The sequence below is a fragment of the Hippocampus guttulatus genome, chromosome 9 (genome assembly GCF_054856545.1).
Source record: "Hippocampus guttulatus isolate MCC_2025c chromosome 9, RoL_Hgut_1.0, whole genome shotgun sequence".
In the NCBI taxonomy this organism is placed as follows: Eukaryota; Metazoa; Chordata; class Actinopteri; order Syngnathiformes; family Syngnathidae; genus Hippocampus; species Hippocampus guttulatus.
The window spans coordinates 20,180,620-20,195,288 of NC_141269.1; positions in this window are offsets into that span (position 1 = coordinate 20,180,620).

Below are 14,669 nucleotides of genomic sequence, written 5' to 3' on the forward strand. Positions count from 1 at the left end.
TATGTTGTTATCCGAAGACAAATGGAGAGGCTGGGTGTGAGTGCATTTAACACCATAACGGCACGACGGTCACACAATTTGAATGCATTCTTCCTTATATCAGGTGAGTTTAGCCATGTCAGGTCAGGTCCCTTGAGGCAGAGGATGCACTCAGAGACTGCATTGTCACCACAGATTGATTGTATTGGTTAATTTGCATGGTGGGGACCTTGTGGTGGGGTGTTTGACTCTTTGAACCTTTGTGTGGACCAAGTTGTTCCTGTGAGAAGAGTGAAGTGTTTTGATCACGACAAACCATGGATAACTTCTGAGGTCATAACAATTGTGAATAAGAAAAAAAGAGCATTCAGGAGCAAAAACTGTGAGATGATGAGCAAGGTGCAAACTGATCAAAAAGTCTGTCTGGGGGAGGCTAAGAAGGTCTACAGCAGGGGTCCCCAAACTTTTTCCTGTGAGGGCCACATAACTTTTCCCTTCTCTGATGGGGGGCCGGTGTCAGTTTGTAACAGAAAAAGTGTGACGATCGTAGGGGAGCTTAAAAAATTTATAATTTCACCTCAAATGCTTTTATGTGTGAATACATGTCGCAAATGAGTTTCCCCTCGCCTTGTAGCTGCAAGTTAAGGCTGTTAAGTATTTCTGTCACGTCTGTTAAAAATGCGAGGTGCCATTTCCATTCTGGGTCGATCAGCTCTGGGACCGTTTTGCCTTTTAAATGAAGAAATGCGTTAATTTCGGGTAACAGCTCGTTAAAACGCCTCAAAACTCTGCCATCGGACCTCTGTGTAGTACAGCACATCTCCGTGCGTAGACTCCAGTTCAGACAGGAATTCTTGGAACTGCCTGTGTTTAAGTCCCTTTGCTCTGATGAAGTTTATGCACGACACCACAACCTTCATTACAGAATCCCACGTCAACACTTTGCAGCACAGTGCTTGCTGGTGAATTAGGCAGCGGACTCGTAGCGGGGCGGTGAGATTCCTTTTTTCCAACTCCCGGTTCATGCGTCCTATTAGACCGCGTGTTTCGCCCACCATGCTAGGAGCCCCTTCAGTCGTGATGCTAGCTAGCTTTGACCAGTCCAGGTCCAACTTCTCCATGGTTTGGCACACTTTGTCAAAAATATCCTCTCCCGTTGTAGTCCCTTTGAGACTTTGGAGGGCTGCCAGCTCCTCGCATATCTCAAAGTTTGCGCTAACTCCACGAATAAAAATGAGCAGTTGCACTGTGTCTTGCACGTCCGTGCTCTCATCCAGTGCTAATGAAAAAAAGTCAAATTCTTTCGTCTTCTGCTACAGCTGGGCATATACATTACTCCCGATTTCTTCAACGCGTCTGGTGATTGTACTCGCCGACAGACTTACGGCATTAAATGCATCTTTCTTCTCGGGACACAACTCCTCCGCGACAGCATCCATAAATTTCTTAACAAACTCTCCATCAGTGAAAGGCTTACCGCTGCTTGCTATCAGTTTAGCAACCCGAAAGCTGGCCCGAACGGATGCCTGGTTCAGCTGATCTTGGTGCACAAATGTCTTCTGCTGAGATAGTAGTCCACTTTTTAGCTTTGAGAGTTTGTCTGCTCGTATTTGGCCTTGCAAGCTATCGTATTTGTCTTTGTGACGGGATTCATAGTGTCGGCGAAGATTATATTCTTTGAATACCGCCACCGTCTCTTGACAGATGAGACAAACAGCCTTTTCTTTGCATTGAACAAAAAAATAATCGTTTGTCCACTGCAGGTTAAATACCCTGCATTCTGAATCAATTTTTCTCTTACCTAACCTTTTCGCCATTATTCTGTTCTCTTTGACATGGCCGGGCCTAGGATTTTTTTTCTGGAGGCCAAATAGGAAAAAAATCCGATAGCGTCTCTGGTATTGCTTAGAGGGCCGGGCCAAATGTGTTAACGGGCCGTATCCGGCCCGCGGGCCGTAGTTTGGGGATCCCTGGTCTACAGCAATAAGCTGGAACGAAAGCTGAAGAACAAGAACATGTCAGAACATGTGGAATTAGTTGAAAACCATCACTGCAGCAACAAGGGAAACATGGGTCGAAACAAAAACTGCAACATAATCCAAACACTGTTCAAAGTGATATTGTGCTCACTGTGTGTGAGTGTGTATTTACAGACCACCCTCAATGCAGCCAGTGTAGTGTATTGGTAGATGTGGCTGTGATGTGGGTTTATACAGATATATCCACTGCTAGTAGACTACAGAGGGGGCTGACGGCTCTGTGCTGGTTGATAAGCAATAGCAACACTGCTTCCAACAGGGAAGTTTTTCAAGTGAAATATTCCAAATATATGTGTGCACCTCTGCCTGCAATACCACCTGCAGAGTTGTTGGTACATGGGAACAGTAAAAAGAGGATTTTCAAGAAGTAAAGCTGTTTAATATTTTTTTTTTTTTATAAAGAAAGCAAATGTAAGTAAGTATAAGAGGCCAAACACTTGTAGTGTTTGCAGGTAAGTGGGTTGAGGTCATTTAGCTAGTCCCAAGTCAATTAGCTTTTTGAATTTACCAATTTAGATGAGAGACATGAATCAATCACTGCAGTGTAGCTGTGGCCAGCATTACAGTGAAATAAAACGACCAAACAAGGTTGCAGCTTTAATTATTCTCGTTTCCACTCCTATATATCTATTTGATAACTGTGGGCCATCAGATCGACGGAAATACAACTTTTTTTCATTCGGAATTGGAATGAATGGAAGTAACATCTACTATGCTGATCTTTACTACTTGTGGTGGATGGTTGATCATCTGAAACTTTCAATTGGCCTCGAGTTCCTCCTTGAAGATATTGAAGCACCGATCCTGTCAGAAACACAAGACAAAATCTCCAGGGATTCTACAGTGAAATATAGTCTTGAACCACGGTCCAAACATTTTCTAAATTAATTGTTATATTGTAGGACACAGGTACATGAAAATGTCAATATTCTATTTTTACAGACAAGGACTTCGGTAAAAGCCTCCTATAGTGAGTATTAAAAATACACAAAATGCAATGCACAGCATGTAAATCACTTTAGCAGAAATACACTTTCACAAATGTGTTGAATGTTATCTGTGTCCCTCTAATAGGTGTTCACAGTGTTAATGGGCATCCAGTCATCTTAACTTGTAAGTAGCACCATTGATTTAATATGACACATTTAACTTGACACAACAGCTAGCGTGGCGTCTCTTCTTTAAATTCAAACAGAGGACAGTGGTGCTCTCTCGGGCCACCTGAAATGTCAGCAAACTACGATCAAATAATACAATAATTAAGCTACAATTAAAATGCCTATGGTTTCTAGTTTGTGTCACTCATGTTCAGGTTATGAACTTTTCTTTAGAACAAAGAAAATATATACTTGATATTAATCGAATCATGGTGGTTAAATGCCTCATAATTCTGAGGCTGTTTGAATTCCGGCTGTGGCCTTCCTGTGCAGTGTTTGTATGTTCTCCTTGTGCTTGCATAATATTTCTCCATGTGCTCAACTTTCCTCCTACATTTTAAAAACATGCATGCTAGTTTGAAAAGCCTTAAATTGTCTGAAGGTGTGTTTTGAGTGTGAATTACATTGTTTCTATGTGTACTCTACACCTGGCTGTTGACTCGTGTGTGTGTGTGTGTGTGTGTGTGTGTGTGTGTGTGTGTGTGAGTGAGTGTATACCCTGCCTCATTTCATTCAGTAAACTAAGATTGTCTTCAGTCTCCCCTCAGCCCCCCTCGGTTGAATAAGCAGGACTTTGTATTGTCATCCTTACCTCTGTTTTTTAATTGCACAAACGATTATTTCTGGATATAGCATGCAAATCCTTAATTATCTCAATTAGGTTCTATGGTTGTACGATAAATTCAAGTCACATTTCTATGAACACCTTTGGGATCTTACAGCATAAAAGAAGCAGTACTCTACTATGATGACAGTCATCCCACACCTTCACCTGCTCGTTTTTTCCATTTGGCACAAAATGGCTGCCTAATGGGTGAAGGGATGCCATGGAACAAGGTTGGACAGTAGGACATTTAAAGGCCACAGGCGGCCAATGCCTCAAACTTCATTCAGTGACCAGGGCACAATGTACCCCCTGCAGTGTGAGCATAGACCGTGAAATAATGCGAGACCAGAGAAGCGCTGCAGAACTACCTCTGTGACACAAAATGGCTGACTGCAGAGAGGCTCTGGCATGAAATCATATTTGGCAGAAAGACACTGGCTGTGTTGTATGTGGGTACAGCTATGGGCCGCCTAACTGGATAGATGACACTGGAAAGCATGAATGTTTCTTTCCTGCGACATAGAGAAGGACTATGTCCTACGTAAAGACGAAGCTACAAAACTTGTTTAAATTTGTCAAGATATCAGTGATTTGTTAGGCCTCTAAAAAGCACGGTAATTGAAAAGTGCTATGGAAAATGCTCTGCAAAAACAGTTATGTTGAATCCAGTATTTTTTATTTTTATTTTTTCAGAATAATCATGTCTTCAGCCACTATTATTTTTTGTTGTCTAATTCAATGTTCTAAAGCTTTTTTTTTAAAGTTTAAAATGTACTATGAATATTTTTCCGAAAAAGAAAAGGTTATTACGAAGAAGACCGATTGAGAATATGTTAGATGCTGTTACTGGTGGTGATGCAGGTCTCACATTGAAAAATTAACAGAAATATAGAGATACATATTGTGGCAGAAGAAGCAGAGAGTTTCAACCGTCTTATTTTCAACACCCCAGGGACGACATACTGGCATGGAACAGAACCAGACAGTGAGACACTACTCATCCGATGGGGGGTCTAGCAGAGGTGGGATTCCCTGTGGATTCTTGGGCACTGCCTACTGAGTTTCCCATGACCATTCATTTAGTAAAAGGTCAGAAAGGTTTTTGAAGGCCAGGACCTAACACACATGACAAAGCACACAAGATGGTACAGTGCAGCAGAGTTTTTAGCTTGGGGTTCTTCTTGTGTTTGTCATTGGCATGTGGAAGGGAAGCGATTCTGAATTACGTTCAAAGCCAAGTGTAATTTTACAGGAATTAAAGGTAAATACTTGATTTGGGTGACACATTTGCTAACATGCTGCTACTCACTATGCCTCAAGCTGTTTTCGGTCGACTTAATTCAACTCCGAAATTGGATTTAATGAACATTTCTATTGTTATCTGAATTTTCCAGGTGTCCTTGTTTGGATTTGGCTTCACCACAGCATGAAAGAGCAATGAGACATTCTTTACAAATCACAAGAAGAAACATTGACTTGTCCTAACAGACCGGTAAGAATATTTATGATTACATTTTTCATTACCCATGCATTTAACATTTGCATCACCGCTGGGTGGCCTTAATTGTCACAAATCTAATGTCTTGTGTGTGCAGGCGCAGGTGAAATGCAATAATGGTTTGTGAAATGCAGCAGGACATAATATCTGACGGTAGTTCACATGCTGACTCGTTTAACTATTAAAAAAAAACACTCAGGAATTTGTTTTGGTTTGAAAACAGTTGTAATTGGAAAATATACTGTATGTCACAATTGTATACAACGGTCATACTATTTGCGTTTGCATAGTTGTAATGATGTGTACAGACGATCTCTGTACTGTGTTTATTTATCTTCGCCATGGGACAACATTTTCACTTGCACAGCATTGACAAGGTTGAACACTGGCTTGCCTTGCTTTTGAAGTACACTGTTTGATATTGCCACAAACCTTGCAACCAAATAACATGTAACTAACAAAGGAAATTACCAATGAGCTGTGCTGTTGGAGACCTGAACCAATCACGGTTCCACAGTTGGTTTTATGCAGTCCGTGCCACATGACCTTGCTGTATAAATTCTGCAAAAGCATCTGTGACACTATGGTGGCCATCGTGTGAGCTACCTTTGGTTGCAGTTGACTGTGCTGTAAAATTTTTTTTTCCAAATTTTATTTTACAAAAGAAATCCCAAACCCCTGGTATAGGAGATGCAAAGGAGACATACCATTAAAAATGCCCAATTTCAAGAAAAAAACTAAACAAAAAGATACATTAAGAGTTGCCCTTAAAGTGTATTTTAACCTTTTCAGGGACATCGGTTACTACAGTGGACAGCTTATCATGTTATCAGGTTACAGCGTGCATGAAAGGGTTAAATTCAAACAGGGACAAAGAATTTGAGTCCTTCTCATTTACCATTTGGCTTGATTGATTGATGGACATCTAATTTTTTCATACACATGGGATTTATTCAAGTTTATTTACACTTTAACACGATGGTATTGTTTCCATTACTTGAGTAACATAAATAAGTTACTTGGTCTTTTGACACCCCCCAGGTTTTTGTAATTCCTTTCCCAGTTTAGCATGATCAAATGAAATTTACTTAAGGTAGAAGTAGAAGTTTTTTGTGCCCCCCCCCCCCCCACAGTGCATAATTGTTCACGGAATAGTCCAATGCCTCAACGACAGTTCAAAAAAACATTTCAAGAAAAATACTTGTCCTCTACAGTATATGATTGAATGACAAGAGCTGTGAAATGTCCGCGGATTCGCGGAATTCTGCGGATTCTATTGTGAAAAATATGATTTTCACAAAACCTCTATTATTACATTACATTTTTAATTTAATTTACATTGCTCAAAATTTACATTTTAAATCATTGGGGGCTAGGGGTCTACTTGGCTTTAATAGCCTTGCGCAGCGACCGTGCCTCCTACACAGCCAGCTGAGTGTAGAACATGTTTTGTCTGCAACTCAGCAAAGCCGACAAGATCTTAACGCGGGCTGAAAAGAGCGTGACCTTGCATCGCATCCGTGAATTTTACGACCAACGACATTGCCATACTTCCTATTTTTACGACATTTTTACGGCATTCGCACCAACTTCTGTCTTTCCAGTCTCGGCATTTGTTTGAAGCACATGTTGATAAGGAAAAAACACTGCCAGTAGTCAAGGTTTGTTACGAGAACATGAAAGAATGTCTGTCGAAAGAAGGGATATTGTACAACGGAAAGACAATGTGAAAAAAATCGCCAAGGAAAATGGCATCAAAAACCCATGGAATTGAAATTGATTTGAACATAAAGTCGGGAATGAGTACCTGCATGAACACATTCGTAAAATCAAGGAACTAGACAAGGCTTACTGTGTGCTATGCCACCAAGATATCAAGTACGGATTGGGCGGGAGGACGCGTTTGGTGGATCACGTACAATGAAAAATAAAACATTCCAAATTAGTGAAATTGAAGTGTTCGAATTACAGATTGTCAGGTAGATCTAATAATTTATGAAATAATTGTGTTTTGATTCTGAATAAAGTTTAAGATGTTAGATCTGTGTCTGTGTGTATGTGTGTGTGTGTGTGTGTGTATATATATATATATATATACTGTATATATATTTTTTAAACTTTCCTTGGATTTTCTCTTCCTCATTTCACAGCCCTGAATGACCTGTAGCTTTAACATCCATAATTACCGGTTGAATAGATCTGTGGATGACTTTGCATCTTGAGCTCTTCATATTGTACTAGAACACCTTGAGCGTAACAATACATATGTTAAGATGTTGTTTATTTATGACAGCGGTGCCCGTAATACAATTATTCCATCTAGACTTGTGTCCAAAGTGACTGTCGCGCCAATTCCATCTGTATGTGCCTATATGAATTTCCGACAGGAAGACAGCAGACTGGGAATATTTATTCATCTACCATCGTCATGAATACCGGTGCTCCACAGGGTTGCTGTCTCAGTCCATTACTTAATAGTTTGTATACCCATGATTGTGTGGCAAGCACCATACCAGTAGAATTATCAAATTTGCAGGTGATACTATTATAAATGGTCTTAGAACAGACAAGAGAGATAACATGAAGGTATTGTTCAGATGGGGTATAGATAATGTATTCCTCAATGTTGATAAGACTACAGAGCTGATAATTGACATCAGGAAAACAAAATCTTTAAATGTAGCCCTGCTTCTTATAAATAATCATACAGAAGCAATTGTGTCCAGTCTAAAAATTCTGGCCATTCAGATCTTTTTAATTCCTGTGCACTAAATGCCAGCCATTTAATAAAAGAAAAAAAAAAGCACAGCGGAGACGTTATGACATGACACATGGCATGGCGACTATGACCGTAGTTCATTTTTACAAGCTCCAATCGAAAGTACCCTGACCGGGTCTATACTGTATTAGTTTGATTTGGAAAAGCCAGAACAGGCTCACAAGTGCCTCACAAGGGTCGTGCGGACAGTTGAAAGAATCATTGGCACTATCCTTCCTAAATACAAGAGATTTATAACACCGGCTCTGTGAAGAAAGGGCTTAATCTTTTTCAAGACTGGAGCTATCCGGCACATGATCTCTTTAGGTCAGTGGTTCTTAACCTGGGTTCAATGGAACCCTTGGAGTTCGGTGAATCGGTCTCAGGGGTTCGACGGAGCCTCTGCCAGACAATTACATTTAAAAAAAAAACTAATGTCTTGAAATTTGATTGACTTTTTTTTCTGTTCTTAAAAAATGTGTTTTTTCAATATTTTGAATTAAAAACAAATAAATAAATAAAAAACGTTTTTATTTTTCACTAATGAAGGGTTCGGTGAATGTGCAATGTGAACTGGTTGGGGTTGGTCCCTCGAACACGGGGGGGATATACCATAGGGACATACCATCAGGGAGGCGCCTGCAAAGTATTCGGGCTCGTACCGCTTGTTTTAGAGACAGATTTTATCTTCAGGCAGTTAGTATGTGAATGAGCAGGCCTCACTTTGTAACTTCACACACTGTGTGTTTGTGTGTATTAGATGTGGTGGGAATGGTTTGCGTTTATGTTTTATGATTATTTGCATTGTGGATTGAGAGCGTGCCAGCACACACCATGTTTCATTTCATTGGAATGTACATTGTAATTTTGATTCAGTACTCATCGATTACTCAGTATTTCATTCAAACAATTTGGTTCAGATAAAGACTTGATATTGAAAGGCTTTCCAGGCAAGAAATCAGCCATTTAGGAGCAATAAACAGGTATTTGAAGCTGCTGGTGTTTCTGGAGTCCCAAGAACTTCTCAATATAGGATACTCGAAAGCCTTTTTTAAAACTGATAGCTACTTTTGGGTACCGGGCTGCCAGTTTGGTACACACTTCTAAAATAACATATTTGCTCAAATTACATTTAAAACTGTTATTTTATGTTCTAAATAGTAATTAATGATGTTAATTTTTTTTGAAGACACCGATCATGCTCTTGATGTCTCACAATAATCAGGATACATATAAAACTACAACAATTTCTTTCCCCAATCTGTGCCTGGCGGTCCGATCCTCGGCTGCAGAAGCTAGCTCTTGGGACATGGAATGTCACCTGTCTGGCAGGGAAGGAGCCCAAGCTGGTGTGTGAGGCAGAGAAGTTCAGACTGGATATAGTCGGACTTGGTTCCACACACAGCCTGGGTTCTGGTACCAGTTCTCTCGAGAGGGGGTGGATTCTCTTCCACTCTGGAGTTGCTCATGGTGAGAGGCGCAGAGCAGGTGTGGGCACACTCATTGCCCCCCGGTTCAGTGCCTGTACATTGGGGTTCACACCGGTAGACGAGAGGGTTGCCTGCCTCCGCCTTAGGGTGGGGGGACGGATTCTGACTGTTGTTTATGCATATGCACCAAACAGCAGGTCAGCGTACCCACCCTTTTTGGAGTCTTTGGAGGGTGTGCAGGGTACTCCCTTGTTATGCTGGGGGACTTCAATGCTCACGTGGGCAATGACAGTGACACCTGGATGTTTTGGACACTCGGGTGAAGAGAGAGGCGGACTGTCAGGTCCGTCCTGGCAGACCCAAATGTATTGTGAGGGTTTGTTGGGAGCATCTGGCGGAATCCCCTGTCAGAAAGAGTTTCAACTCCCACCTCCGGCAGAGCTTTTCCCATGTCCCGGGGGATTCGGGGGACATTGAGTCAGAACGGACCATGTTCCGTGCCTCTATTGTTGAGGAGGCCAATCTGAGTTGAGGACGTAAGGTGGTTGGTGCCTGTCGTGACGGCAACCCCCGTACTCGCTGGTGGACACCAGCAGTCAGAGATGTCGTCAAGCTGAAGAAGGAGTCCGATCGGGTCTTTATGGCCTGTGGGACCCCAGGGGCAGCTGACGGGTATCGACTGGCCAAGCGGAACCCAGCTTCGGTGGTCGCCGAGGCAAAAACCCGAGCGTGGGAAGAGTTCGGTGAGGCCATGGAAGCCGACTTCCGGACGGCTTCGAGGAAATTTTGGTCCACCATCCGACGTCTCAGGAAGGGGAAGCAGTGCACCATTAACACTGTGTACAGTAGGAATGGGGCGCTGCTGACTTCGACGTTGTGAACCGGTGGGCAGAGTACTTCGAAGACCTCCTCAACTTCACCAACACGCATTCCTTGGAGGAAGCAGAGTCTGAGGACCCTGAGGAGGGCTCTCCTATCTCTGTGGTTGAAGTCACCGATGTGGTTAAAAAGCTCCTCGGTGGCAAGGCCCCAGGGGTGGATGAGATCCGCCCGGAGTTCCTCAAGGCTCTGGATGTTGTGAGGCTGTCCTGGTTGACACGCCTCTGCAACATCGTGTGGTCAACGGGGAGAGTGCCTCTGGATTGGCAGACCAGGGCGGTAGTCCCTCTTTTTAAAAAGGGGGACCGGAGGGTGTGTTCCAATTACAGAGGGATCACACTCCTCACCCTCCCCGTTAAGGTCTATTCAGGGGTTCTGGAGAGGAGAGTCCATCAGGAAGTCGAGCCTCAGATTGAGGAGGAGCAGTGTGGTTTTCGTCCCGGCCGTGGAACAGTGGACCAGCTCTTCACCCTTAGCAGGGTCCTCGAGGGTATGTGGGAATTCGCCCAACCAGTCGACATGTCTTTTGTGGACTTGGAGAAGGCGTTTGACAGTGTCCCTCGGGGAGCTCTGTGGGTGGTGCTTCGTGGGTATGGGGTACCAAACCCCCTGATACGGGCTGTTCGGTCACTATACCACCGATGTCAGAGTTTGGTTCGCATTGCCGGCAGTAAGTCAGAATCATTTCCAGTGAGGGTAGGACTTCGCCAAGGCTGCCCTTTGTCGCCGATTCTGTTCATAACCTTTATGGACAGAATTTCTAGGCGCAGCCGAAGCGTTGAGGGGGTCCGTTTTGGTGGCCTCAGTATTGCATCTCTGCTTTTTGCAGATGATGTGGTCCTGTTGGCTCCTTCAAGCAGGGCTCTGCAACTCTCACTGGAGCGTTCCGCAGCCGAGTGTGAAGCGGTTGGGATGAAAATCAGCACCTCCAAATCTGAAACAATGGTCCTCAGTCGGAAAAGGGTGGAGTGCCCCCTCCGGGTCGGGGAGGCCATCCTGCCCCAAGTGGAGGAGTTTAAGTATCTTGGGGTCTTGTTCATGAATGAGGGAGAGATCGACAGGCAGATCGGTGCAGCATCTGCTGTGATGCGGACGTTGTATCGGTCTGTCGTGGTAAAGAAGGAGCTGAGCCAAAGGGTGAAGCTCTCAATTTACCAGTCGATCTACGTTCCAACCCTCATCTATGGTCACGAGCTATGGGTCGTGACCGAAAGAACGAGATTCCGGATAAAAGCGGCCGAAATGAGTTTTCTCCGCAGGGTGTCCAGGCTCTCCCTTAGAGATAAGGTGAGAAGCTTGGTCATCCGGGAGGGGATCAGAGTCGAGCCGCTTCTCCTCCACATCGAGAGAAGCCAGATGAGGTGGCTTGGGCATCTGATTCGGATGCCTCTTGAACGCCTCCCTGATGAGGTGTTCCGGGCATGTCCCACCGGGAGGAGACCCAGAGGAAGACCCAGGACACGCTGGAGAGACTATGTCACCCAGCTGGCCTGGGAACGCCTCGGGATCACCCGGGGAGAGCTGGAAGAAGTAGCTAGGGAGAGGAAAGTCTGGGCTTCCCTGCTAAAGCTGCTGCCCCCGTGACCCGGCCCCGGATAAGCGGTAGAAGATGGATGGCTGGATGGATGACAAAATAGTGACAACATGACGATTATGTTGATTATATATGGCCATAACTAGTCACAAAAAGAACACTGTATTTTAAGGAATTTGGTGGGGAAAACGGTTTCTGCATATTTTTTTGGGTCAATAAAATACCACAAAATATTGAACTTTATATCGTTGATGGTCACAAAATTGTATTGTAAATTTCACAAACTATTGAACTCATTATTTGGAACATCTGTCCCTTTCTTCTCAAACAATGAAACATATTTCAATGAAAAACACTAATGATGCCACTGGAACTCATCCATTGGGATTTCACTAGCTATCTCCTACATGATATGATAACAGCTATGTCATTATTTGTATGTTATTCACTCTTAATTCATGTCATGACCAAATTAATTAAAAGTGATGTGAACTCAAACGAGGTAAGAAGAATGGTACAAATGTGTATTTTTAGTAAAACAAAAATTAAACAATCGGGGACTGGACTAGGAACAGATAGGTTTGAGTGCCCTCACTGTCTTTTGTGTACAACTAATTTTTGTGAGTATTGAGTGACTGTTAGTCATGTGTGTGTGTGTGTGTGTGTGTGCGCACGCGCGTGTCTGTGTGTGCGTGTTTGTGTTTCAAAAACCCCTATGGTGCTTATTTGGGATCTCTATGACAGGATAGCGCTGTATCTCAAGACAAACTAGGCCAACAGCAGCTCTGGAGACGGTGCTGTTGTAAGAGATGGTACGACTGTACTGACATTTGGCACCTGCTATAGAAACCTCTCAAGACATTGTCATATTAGAAATTCTCAGGTGTGAACACATATCACTAAATAGCCACCTTAATGGTTGCCTTTTTTTTGTAACATAATTCCTTTGGTCTTTCGATGATATTTTCTTGCTCTGCATTGTTTGCCATTTTTTAAAATGATACACTTATCAATTCCAGTCGGGACAGATGACCTCACCAGACGTTGCGTAACAAAGTAAATTACTAGCGTGCCTAGCACAAAACATGGTGGCTAATGCTCAACATTTTACAAGAAAAGATAACAACAATCTTTGTTCAGATTTTGTCTAAGGGAGGAAACACTGCCAGTATGAAAAAGCATTTGCACACACAGCATGCGCTAAGTTTTTGATGACAGTCACACTTTTGATTTGCTTGAGAGTTATCAACCCAGCAGCGGCGGCGACATAACTATGTCCTGTCCTGTCAATACTCCAGGAAGCTGCAGCCATTTCAACTTTATTGGAGAATCTGCTGCTGTCTCACAAGAGACGCAGTCTGACTGGTTCAGAGGCTGGCAGTACCGCTCCATTCTATCGCTAGTTTCTCCTTTCACTGAGACAGGGAAGAGTTAGCTCTCTGACCACAGATGGACTTGAGTTGATATAGCCCCTCATCAAGAAGTGGAGGGGATCTGGGATGTGGACGACGCTGTTGGGCTGTCAGGTCAGGTTACTTTTTCTCCTTTTTTCCCCAAAAATATCATAACAGAATTGACAAAATTGATAAAGAACTGAATCATTTAACATCAATGAAAATGGCATCGGAAGTGGAAAATTCTTATCAATTCACATTATTAATAATTATTCATAAACATACTGTACATTGTTTTAATGTACAGTGTAAATGTGTTGAATTACAGTTCTAAAAGGAAAAATCCAGTGAGCATGGTCCATTTTTCAGTCAGAAACTTGATGTATATATTTTTTTTTTACCAGAAAAACTATATGAGCTTGCATTTTCAATTGTATCAATTTGAATTGGACAGATCAGTAAATAAGTACCTCCTCTCAACCCCCCACAACCCCTTCTGGTGAGCAATATAGCCCCTCCACTTATCCTCACGGGGGTTATGGGTGTGCTGGAGCCTATCTCAGCTCTCTTTGGGCACGCTGAACTAATTACCAGCCAATCCCGGGGCACACATAGACAAACAACCATTCACGCTCACAATCATACGTAGGGATAGTTTAGAGTGTTCAGTCAATGTATTGTGCATGTTTTTGGAATGTGGGAGGAAACCGGAGTACCTGGAGACAACATGTAAACTCCACGTAGGAAGGCCGGGGCTAAGATCGAACCGATGACCTCTGCACTGTATGGGGGAGGTGCTATCCACCGTGCCACCCGTAAAATAACTTTTTTGTTATTTTTTAAAACTATTCTAATTACTTTCTGTAATCTGTAAAATCAAGTAATCTGGAAAGGGACAAAGTTACATTTTCAAGGTAACTGTGGCAACACTACATTTCACCAGTCCCATTCTATAAATACAAAACCAACGTTGACACGTATGGGAAGAGCAGCTGCGAGAGTCACGTGGATTGTTGCTTCCTTTGGGCTTCACGTAAGCACGCATACGCGCAGGCAGTGACTGACGCAGGAGGTATTAGTGTTTCCTCATTACATCGGCAAGAATATCCATTTTATCACAAATGTAATTGCATATGGTGATGTTCAAGAGGTGTCACTGACGGTGTTGTGGTACCCTCGCCTGATTCGTGTGCGGGAATGGTATGATCGGTTCCCACTCAGTGACGATGTGGGTGTGAATGGTTGTTGCCTCTCTATGTGCCCTGCGACTGACTGTCAAGTTGTTCAGAGTGTTGTCTACCTTCCGCCCGAAGCTAGGTTAGCCTCCAGCAAGTCCGCGTTAACCTCCTCAGGATAAGCAGTGTTGAAAATGGATGGATGCATGGATGCTCAAC